Source organism: Apostichopus japonicus, chromosome 16 (genome assembly GCF_037975245.1).
Source record: "Apostichopus japonicus isolate 1M-3 chromosome 16, ASM3797524v1, whole genome shotgun sequence".
In the NCBI taxonomy this organism is placed as follows: Eukaryota; Metazoa; Echinodermata; class Holothuroidea; order Aspidochirotida; family Stichopodidae; genus Apostichopus; species Apostichopus japonicus.
In genome coordinates, this window is record NC_092576.1 from 38,407,177 (window position 1) to 38,418,468 (window position 11,292).

An 11,292-nucleotide genomic window follows, 5' to 3' on the forward strand; every position below is an offset into this window, starting at 1 on the left:
TAGATCTGTTTAAATCATGTGTATTGAATGTATTTAATATATTCATAATAGGAGTATAAACGTCTTTTTTTCTGTAACACACGTAATCTCAATTGGAATATATAATCGTAAGTGTACGAGCGGATTATGTGGACCGTCCACATAATCTTATACACATTTCATTATTTTTTATTGACTATAAACAAAAATTAGGGTTTTAAATTAATCAACTATATTAATTCAAATTAACTGTGTTCTAAGGAAGGACCCCGCGCCAAATATCGACAGATTCAGTAAGGAATCAACCCGTCAAATATGGGTCTGTTTTATATCCTGTATTTACCGAACTCGTAGATCTGTTTAAATCATGTGTATTGAATGTATTTAATATATTCATATAGAAGTATTAACATGTTTTTTCCCCTGTAACACACGTAATCTCAATTGGAATATATAATCGTTAGTGTACGAGCGGATTATGTGGACCGTCCACACAATCTTATACACATTTCATTGTATTGTTTATTGATTATAAACCAAAATTAGGGTTGAAAATTTATCAACTCTATTAATTCAAAATAACTATGTTCTTAGGAAAGACCCCGCGCCAAATATAGACAGATTCAGGAAGGAATCAACCCGTCAAATATGGGTCTGTTTTATATCCTGTATTTACCGAACTCGTAGATCTGTTTAAATCATGTGTATTGAATGTATTTAATATATTCATATAGAAGTATTAACATTTGTTTTTTCTGTAACACACGTAATCTCAATTGGAATATATAATCGTAAGTGTACGAGCGGATTATGTGGACCGTCCACACAATCTTATACACATTTCATTGTATTGTTTATTGATTATAAACCAAAATTAGGGTTGAAAATTGATGAACTCTATTAATTCAAAATAACTATGTTCTTAGGAAAGACCCCGCGCCAAATATCGACAGATTCAGGAAGGAATCAACCCGTCAAATATGGGTCTGTTTTATATCCTGTATTTACCGAACTCGTAGATCTGTTTAAATCATGTGTATTGAATGTATTTAATATATTCATATAGAAGTATTAACATTTTTTTTTTCTGTAACACACGTAATCTCAATTGGAATATATAATCGTAAGTGTACGAGCGGATTATGTGGACCGTCCACACAATCTTATACACATTTCATTGTATTGTTTATTGATTATAAACCAAAATTAGGGTTGAAAATTGATGAACTCTATTAATTCAAAATAACTATGTTCTTAGGAAAGACCCCGCACCAAATATCGACAGATTCAGGAAGGAATCAACCCGTCAAATATGGGTCTGTTTTATTTCCTTTAATTACTGAACTCATAGATCTGTTGAAATCACGTATCATTGAGCATATAAAGATTTATATTAAAAACAGATAACTTTATCAAATAAACATATATTTTTGCATGTCATACGGTTTACCTTTAGGCTAATATAGTCTTAACAAAACTTTATTTGGGAACATTGGAAAGAAAAAAGTGTAAGCAAGCATCAACAATCCTCGTTACATGGGTTAGGATTATTATATGAAACCCGAAAGAATAACCCTAATCCTTAACCCTTAATATTAGTATGATAATACTGTTGACCGTTCACATAATAATTGTCTTAAAAGCAGCTTGTTAAGAAAGATCACAACCTAAATATTTTCTTTTGGTCTATAGAATGTATTTGGATAGTAGTATTAACGTTTTTTTTTTTTAGTAACACACGTAATCTCAATTGGAATATATAATCGTAAGTATATGAGCGTATTATGTGGACCGTCCACATAATCTGAGACACATGATATTGTATAACATATTGATTCTTAAGCAAAGCTCCTCTTGAATATATTCAGAAATGATCAGCTAATCTAATTAACACTGACAGCCTTCTGAACAAGGGCCAAACCCTCAAATCTCGAAATATTTCAGTTAATCATCACTCCGTCAAACAAGGGTCTGTTTATATCCTTTATTTTCCGAAGTTGTAGGTCTGTCTATATCATGTGTCATTGAGCATAGAAAAATTGAAATTAAAAATAGATAGCCATATCATATTAAATGAAAGTCGGCTTACCTACATTGTAATGAAACTTGATCTCAACTTTAATTGGGAACATTGGAAATGAACCACTCCTGTAAACTGACCTCAATGACCACCGGTGCACGGGTTATGATTGGCATTGGTGCCCCCCCCCCCGTACCCTTACCCCCGACTTAAAAAGAACAGTGAAAATAAAACTTACTATTACCCTTATCCTGTAAGATAATACTCATAACCATTCAAATATTAATTGTTTAAAACGAAGCTGTTAAGACAATAGTGTGTATTAGGATAGTAGTGTAACGTGAATGGTTTTCATACTCATCCGTAGTAAGCTGTGCATTGAACTACATAGCCAGCCATGTCATGAATATTTATAGTCAAGTGGTATGTAATTTAGGAGGGTTAAATGCTTATTGATGTGTTTTATAATCTAATTAAGAGAGTTATGGGTTAAGTAAATCGGTATTACCAGTGAGTTTAATGTCTACGACATATCTGCATATGTTGAGGGGGATAATGTTGTTGTTGTTCATGAAATAGTTAAAGAGATTTTACGCCACATGTTGTATTGTTTTATTGCTTAGTATATGTACCAGAGTGTCACCACCTACAAAAATTTTGAAAACTAATCTATATTGTAAACTTGCATTCACATATACTAAATATAAAATATGTAGTATCTGTTCCCTTCGGGAATGGTGATACACACCTGACGATGATCACACAGTCACAGTCCCGATGCAAGGGGACTGGGGCTGAGAGCGGATCAGTCGTTTGGTAGTTTGGTTTTCGTGCCCAGGTTCTTTCCTGGGTGACTTTTTCTTAAAAAGTATACTAAATATAAAATCGCTTCTCGGCCTTTTGGCTAAGATCATGTGTAGTATCTGTTCCCTTCGGGAATGGTGATACACACCTGACGATGATCACACAGTCACAGTCCCGATGCAAGGGGACTGGGGCTGAGAGCGGATCAGTCGTTTGGTAGTTTGGTTTTCGTGCCCAGGTTCTTTCCTGGGTGACTTTTTCTTAAAAAGTATATACTAAATTCTTGTATGCAGAGATTTTTTATTTTCTTGTAATTGTAATATGGCCTGGTCTCTATTTACTACGATTAATTGATACACAAGCTAACCACGACATTTCCATAAAGGAACTTTTGACAGTATTCTCTGCTGTGCTAATGGGACCCCGGAATGCAACAGTAGTATTGACGTTTTTGTTTAATAACCCACGTCATCTCAATTGAAATATATAATCGTAATTGTATAATCGGTTTATGTGGATCGTCCACATTATATTATACGTATGATGTTGTATTGTTTATTGATTCTAAAACAAAACCGTATAATTGAAAATATTAAAAATTAATCAAGTACATTAATACACAATAACGGTCTTCTGAATAAGGGCTACACACCCTCAAATCTCGACAGATTCAGTAAGGAATCAACCCGTCAAATATGGGTCTGTTTTATATCCTGTATTTACAGAACTCGTAGATCTGTTTAAATCATGTGTATTGAATGTATTTAATATATTCATAATAGGAGTATAAACGTCTTTTTTTCTGTAACACACGTAATCTCAATTGGAATATATAATCGTAAGTGTACGAGCGGATTATGTGGACCGTCCACATAATCTTATACACATTTCATTATTTTTTATTGACTATAAACAAAAATTAGGGTTTTAAATTAATCAACTATATTAATTCAAATTAACTGTGTTCTAAGGAAGGACCCCGCGCCAAATATCGACAGATTCAGTAAGGAATCAACCCGTCAAATATGGGTCTGTTTTATATCCTGTATTTACCGAACTCGTAGATCTGTTTAAATCATGTGTATTGAATGTATTTAATATATTCATATAGAAGTATTAACATGTTTTTTCCCCTGTAACACACGTAATCTCAATTGGAATATATAATCGTTAGTGTACGAGCGGATTATGTGGACCGTCCACACAATCTTATACACATTTCATTGTATTGTTTATTGATTATAAACCAAAATTAGGGTTGAAAATTGATGAACTCTATTAATTCAAAATAACTATGTTCTTAGGAAAGACCCCGCGCCAAATATAGACAGATTCAGGAAGGAATCAACCCGTCAAATATGGGTCTGTTTTATATCCTGTATTTACCGAACTCGTAGATCTGTTTAAATCATGTGTATTGAATGTATTTAATATATTCATATAGAAGTATTAACATTTTTTTTTTCTGTAACACACGTAATCTCAATTGGAATATATAATCGTAAGTGTACGAGCGGATTATGTGGACCGTCCACACAATCTTATACACATTTCATTGTATTGTTTATTGATTATAAACCAAAATTAGGGTTGAAAATTGATGAACTCTATTAATTCAAAATAACTATGTTCTTAGGAAAGACCCCGCGCCAAATATCGATAGATTCAGGAAGGAATCAACCCGTCAAATATGGGTCTGTTTTATATCCTGTATTTACCGAACTCGTAGATCTGTTTAAATCATGTGTATTGAATGTATTTAATATATTCATATAGAAGTATTAACATTTTTTTTTCTGTAACACACGTAATCTCAATTGGAATATATAATCGTAAGTGTACGAGCGGATTATGTGGACCGTCCACACAATCTTATACACATTTCATTGTATTGTTTATTGATTATAAACCAAAATTAGGGTTGAAAATTCATGAACTCTATTAATTCAAAATAACTATGTTCTTAGGAAAGACCCCGCACCAAATATCGACAGATTCAGGAAGGAATCAACCCGTCAAATATGGGTCTGTTTTATTTCCTTTAATTACTGAACTCATAGATCTGTTGAAATCACGTATCATTGAGCATATAAAGATTTATATTAAAAACAGATAACTTTATCAAATAAACATATATTTTTGCATGTCATACGGTTTACCTTTAGGCTAATGTAGTCTTAACAAAACTTTATTTGGGAACATTGGAAAGAAAAAAGTGTAAGCAAGCATCAACAATCCTCGTTACATGGGTTAGGATTATTATATGAAACCCGAAAGAATAACCCTAATCCTTAACCCTTAATATTAGTATGATAATACTGTTGACCGTTCACATAATAATTGTCTTAAAAGCAGCTTGTTAAGAAAGATCACAACCTAAATATTTTCTTTTGGTCTATAGAATGTATTTGGATAGTAGTATTAACGTTTTTTTTTTTTAGTAACACACGTAATCTCAATTGGAATATATAATCGTAAGTATATGAGCGTATTATGTGGACCGTCCACATAATCTGAGACACATGATATTGTATAACATATTGATTCTTAAGCAAAGCTCCTCTTGAATATATTCAGAAATGATCAGCTAATCTAATTAACACTGACAGCCTTCTGAACAAGGGCCAAACCCTCAAATCTCGAAATATTTCAGTTAATCATCACTCCGTCAAACAAGGGTCTGTTTATATCCTTTATTTTCTGAAGTTGTAGGTCTATCTATATCATGTGTCATTGAGCATAGAAAAATTGAAATTAAAAATAGATAGCCATATCATATTAAATGAAAGTCGGCTTACCTACATTGTAATGAAACTTGATCTCAACTTTAATTGGGAACATTGGAAATGAACCACTCCTGTAAACTGACCTCAATGACCACCGGTGCACGGGTTATGATTGGCATTGGTGCCCCACCCCCCCGCACCCTTACCCCCGACTTAAAAAGAACAGTGAAAATAAAACTTACTATTACCCTTATCCTGTAAGATAATACTCATAACCATTCAAATATTAATTGTTTAAAACGAAGCTGTTAAGACAATAGTGTGTATTAGGATAGTAGTGTAACGTGAATGGTTTTCATACTCATCCGTAGTAAGCTGTGCATTGAACTACATAGCCAGCCATGTCATGAATATTTATAGTCAAGTGGTATGTAATTTAGGAGGGTTAAATGCTTATTGATGTGTTTTATAGTCTAATTAAGAGAGTTATGGGTTAAGTAAATCGGTATTACCAGTGAGTTTAATGTCTACGACATATCTGCATATGTTGAGGGGGATAATGTTGTTGTTGTTCATGAAATAGTTAAAGAGATTTTACGTCACATGTTGTATTGTTTTATTGCTTAGTATATGTACCAGAGTGTCACCATTTGCAGAGGTTTTGAAAATTAATCTACATTGTAAACTTGCATTCACATATACTAAATTCTTGTACGCATAGATTTTTTATTTTCTTGTAATTGTAATATGGCCCGGTCTCTTTTTACTACGATTAATTGATACACAAGCTAACCACGACATTTCCATAAAGGAACTTTTGACAGTATTCTCTGCTATGCTAATGGGCCCCCGGAATGCAACAGTAGTATTGACGTTTTTGTTTAATAACCCACGTCATCTCAATTGAAATATATAATCGTAATTGTATAATCGGTTTATGTGGATCGTCCACATTATATTATACGTATGATGTTGTATTGTTTATTGATTCTAAACCAAAACCGTATAATTGAAAATATTAAAAATTAATCAAGTACATTAATACACAATAACGGTCTTCTGAATAAGGGCTACACACCCTCAAATCTCGACAGATTCAGTAAGGAATCAACCCGTCAAATATGGGTCTGTTTTATATCATGTATTTACAGAACTCGAAGATCTGTTTAAATCATGTGTATTGAATGTATTTAATATATTCATAATAGGAGTATAAACGTCTTTTTTTCTGTAACACACGTAATCTCAATTGGAATATATAATCGTAAGTGTACGAGCGGATTATGTGGACCGTCCACATAATCTTATACACATTTCATTATTTTTTATTGACTATAAACAAAAATTAGGGTTTTAAATTAATCAACTATATTAATTCAAAATAACTGTGTTCTAAGGAAGGACCCCGCGCCAAATATCGACAGATTCAGTAAAGAATCAACCCGTCAAATATGGGTCTGTTTCATACCCTGTATTTACCGAACTCGTAGATCCGTTTGAATCATGTGTATTGAATGTATTTAATATATTCATATAGCAGTATTAACATTTTTTTTTTCCTGTAACACACGTAATCTCAATTGGAATATATAATCGTTAGTGTACGAGCGGATTATGTGGACCGTCCACACAATCTTATACACATTTCATTGTATTGTTTATTGATTATAAACCAAAATTAGGGTTGAAAATTGATGAACTCTATTAATTCAAAATAACTATGTTCTTAGGAAAGACCCCGCACCAAATATCGACAGATTCAGGAAGGAATCAACCCGTCAAATATGGGTCTGTTTTATTTCCTTTAATTACTGAACTCATAGATCTGTTGAAATCACGTACCATTGAGCATATAAAGATTTATATTAAAAACAGATAACTTTATCAAATAAACATATATTTTTGCATGTCATAAGGTTTACCTTTAGGCTAATATAGTCTTAACAAAACTTTATTTGGGAACATTGGGAAGAAAAAAGTGTAAGCAAGCATCAACAATCCTCGTTACATGGGTTAGGATTATTATATGAAACCCGAAAGAATAACCCTAATCCTTAACCCTTAATATTAGTATGATAATACTGTTGACCGTTCACATAATAATTGTCTTAAAAGCAGCTTGTTAAGAAAGATCACAACCTAAATATTTTCTTTTGGTCTATAAAATGTATTTGGATAGTAGTATTAACGTTTTTTTTTTTAGTAACACACGTAATCTCAATTGGAATATATAATCGTAAGTATATGAGCGTATTATGTGGACCGTCCACATAATCTGAGACACATGATATTGTATAACATATTGATTCTTAAGCAAAGCTCCTCTTGAATATATTCAGAAATGATCAGCTAATCTAATTAACACTGACAGCCTTCTGAACAAGGGCCAAACCCTCAAATCTCGAAATATTTCAGTTAATCATCACTCCGTCAAACAAGGGTCTGTTTATATCCTTTATTTTCCGAAGTTGTAGGTCTGTCTATATCATGTGTCATTGAGCATAGAAAAATTGGAATTAAAAATAGATAGCCATATCATATTAAATGAAAGTCGGCTTACCTACATTGTAATGAAACTTGATCTCAACTTTAATTGGGAACATTGGAAATGAACCACTCCTGTAAACTGACCTCAATGACCACCGGTGCACGGGTTATGGATGGCATTGGTGCCCCCCCCCCCGCACCCTTACCCCCCCCCCCCGACTTAAAAAGAAACGTGAAAATAAAACTTACTATTACCCTTATCCTGTAAGATAATACTCATAACCATTCAAATATTAATTGTTTAAAACGAAGCTGTTAAGACAATAGTGTGTATTAGGATAGTAGTGTAACGTGAATGGTTTTTATACTCATCCGTAGTAATCTGTGCATTGAACTACATAGCCAGCCATGTCATGAATATTTATAGTCAAGTGGTATGTAATTTAGGAGGGTTAAATGCTAATTGATGTGTTTTATAGTCTAATTAAGAGAGTTATGGGTTAAGTAAATCGGTATTACCAGTGAGTTTAATGTCTACGACATATCTGCATATGTTGAGGGGGATAATGTTGTTGTTGTTAATTAAATAGCTAAAAGAGATTTTACGTCACATGTTGTATTGTTTTATTGCTTAGTATATGTACCAGAGTGTCACCACCTACAACAATTTTGAAAACTAATCTATATTGTAAACTTGCATTCACATATACTAAATTCTTGTACGCAGAGATTTTTTATTTTCTTGTAATTGTAATATGGCCTGGTCTCTATTTACTACGATTAATTGATACACAAGCTAACCACGACATTTCCATAAAGGAACTTTTGACAGTATTCTCTGCTGTGCTAATGGGACCCCGGAATGCAACAGTAGTATTGACGTTTTTGTTTAATAACCCACGTCATCTCAATTGAAATATATAATCGTAATTGTATAATCGGTTTATGTGGATCGTCCACATTATATTATACGTATGATGTTGTATTGTTTATTGATTCTAAAACAAAACCGTATAATTGAAAATATTAAAAATTAATCAAGTACATTAATACACAATAACGGTCTTCTGAATAAGGGCTACACACCCTCAAATCTCGACAGATTCAGTAAGGAATCAACCCGTCAAATATGGGTCTGTTTTATATCCTGTATTTACCGAACTCGTAGATCTGTTTAAATCATGTGTATTGAATGTATTTAATATATTCATAATAGGAGTATAAACGTCTTTTTTTCTGTAACACACGTAATCTCAATTGGAATATATAATCGTAAGTGTACGAGCGGATTATGTGGACCGTCCACATAATCTTATACACATTTCATTGTATTTTTTATTGACTATAATCAAAAATTAGGGTTTTAAATTAATCAACTATATTAATTCAAAATAACTGTGTTCTAAGGAAGGACCCCGCGCCAAATATCGACAGATTCAGTAAGGAATCAACCCGTCAAATATGGGTCTGTTTTATATCCTGTATTTACCGAACTCGTAGATCTGTTTAAATCATGTGTATTGAATGTATTTAATATATTCATATAGAAGTATTAACATGTTTTTTCCCTGTAACACACGTAATCTCAATTGGAATATATAATCGTTAGTGTACGAGTGGATTATGTGGACCGTCCACACAATCTTATACACATTTCATTGTATTGTTTATTGATTATAAACCAAAATTAGGGTTGAAAATTGATGAACTCTATTAATTCAAAATAACTATGTTCTTAGGAAAGACCCCGCGCCAAATATAGACAGATTCAGGAAGGAATCAACCCGTCAAATATGGGTCTGTTTTATATCCTGTATTTACCGAACTCGTAGATCTGTTTAAATCATGTGTATTGAATGTATTTAATATATTCATATAGAAGTATTAACATTTTTTTTTTCTGTAACACACGTAATCTCAATTGGAATATATAATCGTAAGTGTACGAGCGGATTATGTGGACCGTCCACACAATCTTATACACATTTCATTGTATTGTTTATTGATTATAAACCAAAATTAGGGTTGAAAATTTATCAACTCTATTAATTCAAAATAACTATGTTCTTAGGAAAGACCCCGCACCAAATATCGACAGATTCAGGAAGGAATCAACCCGTCAAATATGGGTCTGTTTTATTTCCTTTAATTACTGAACTCATAGATCTGTTGAAATCACGTATCATTGAGCATATAAAGATTTATATTAAAAACAGATAACTTTATCAAATAAACATATATTTTTGCATGTCATACGGTTTACCTTTAGGCTAATATAGTCTAAACAAAACTTTATTTGGGAACATTGGAAAGAAAAAAGTGTAAGCAAGCATCAACAATCCTCGTTACATGGGTTAGGATTATTATAGGAAACCCGAAAGAATAACCCTAATCCTTAACCCTTAATATTAGTATGATAATACTGTTGACCGTTCACATAATAATTGTCTTAAAAGCAGCTTGTTAAGAAAGATCACAACCTAAATATTTTCTTTTGGTCTATAGAATGTATTTGGATAGTAGTATTAACGTTTTTTTTTTTGTAACACACGTAATCTCAATTGGAATATATAATCGTAAGTATATGAGCGTATTATGTGGACCGTCCACATAATCTGAGACACATGATATTGTATAACATATTGATTCTTAAGCAAAGCTCCTCTTGAATATATTCAGAAATGATCAGCTAATCTAATTAACACTGACAGCCTTCTGAACAAGGGCCAAACCCTCAAATCTCGAAATATTTCAGTTAATCATCACTCCGTCAAACAAGGGTCTGTTTATATCCTTTATTTTCCGAAGTTGTAGGTCTGTCTATATCATGTGTCATTGAGCATAGAAAAATTGAAATTAAAAATAGATAGCCATATCATATTAAATGAAAGTCGGCTTACCTACATTGTAATGAAACTTGATCTCAACTTTAATTTGGAACATTGGAAATGAACCACTCCTGTAAACTGACCTCAATGACCACCATTGCACGGGTTATGATTGGCATTGGTGCCCCCCCCCCCGTACCCTTACCCCCGACTTAAAAAGAACAGTGAAAATAAAACTTACTATTACCCTTATCCTGTAAGATAATACTCATAACCATTCAAATATTAATTGTTTAAAACGAAGCTGTTAAGACAATAGTGTGTATTAGGATAGTAGTGTAACGTGAATGGTTTTCATACTCATCCGTAGTAAGCTGTGCATTGAACTACATAGCCAGCCATGTCATGAATATTTATAGTCAAGTGGTATGTAATTTAGGAGGGTTAA

General features: G+C 32.6%; 1 pseudogene; it reads left to right on the forward strand.

Moving 5' to 3' along the window:
- Positions 1-2,883: 2,883 nt before the first annotated feature.
- Positions 2,884-3,105, forward strand: LOC139983897 (U2 spliceosomal RNA; annotated as a pseudogene).
- Positions 3,106-11,292: the final 8,187 nt, after the last annotated feature.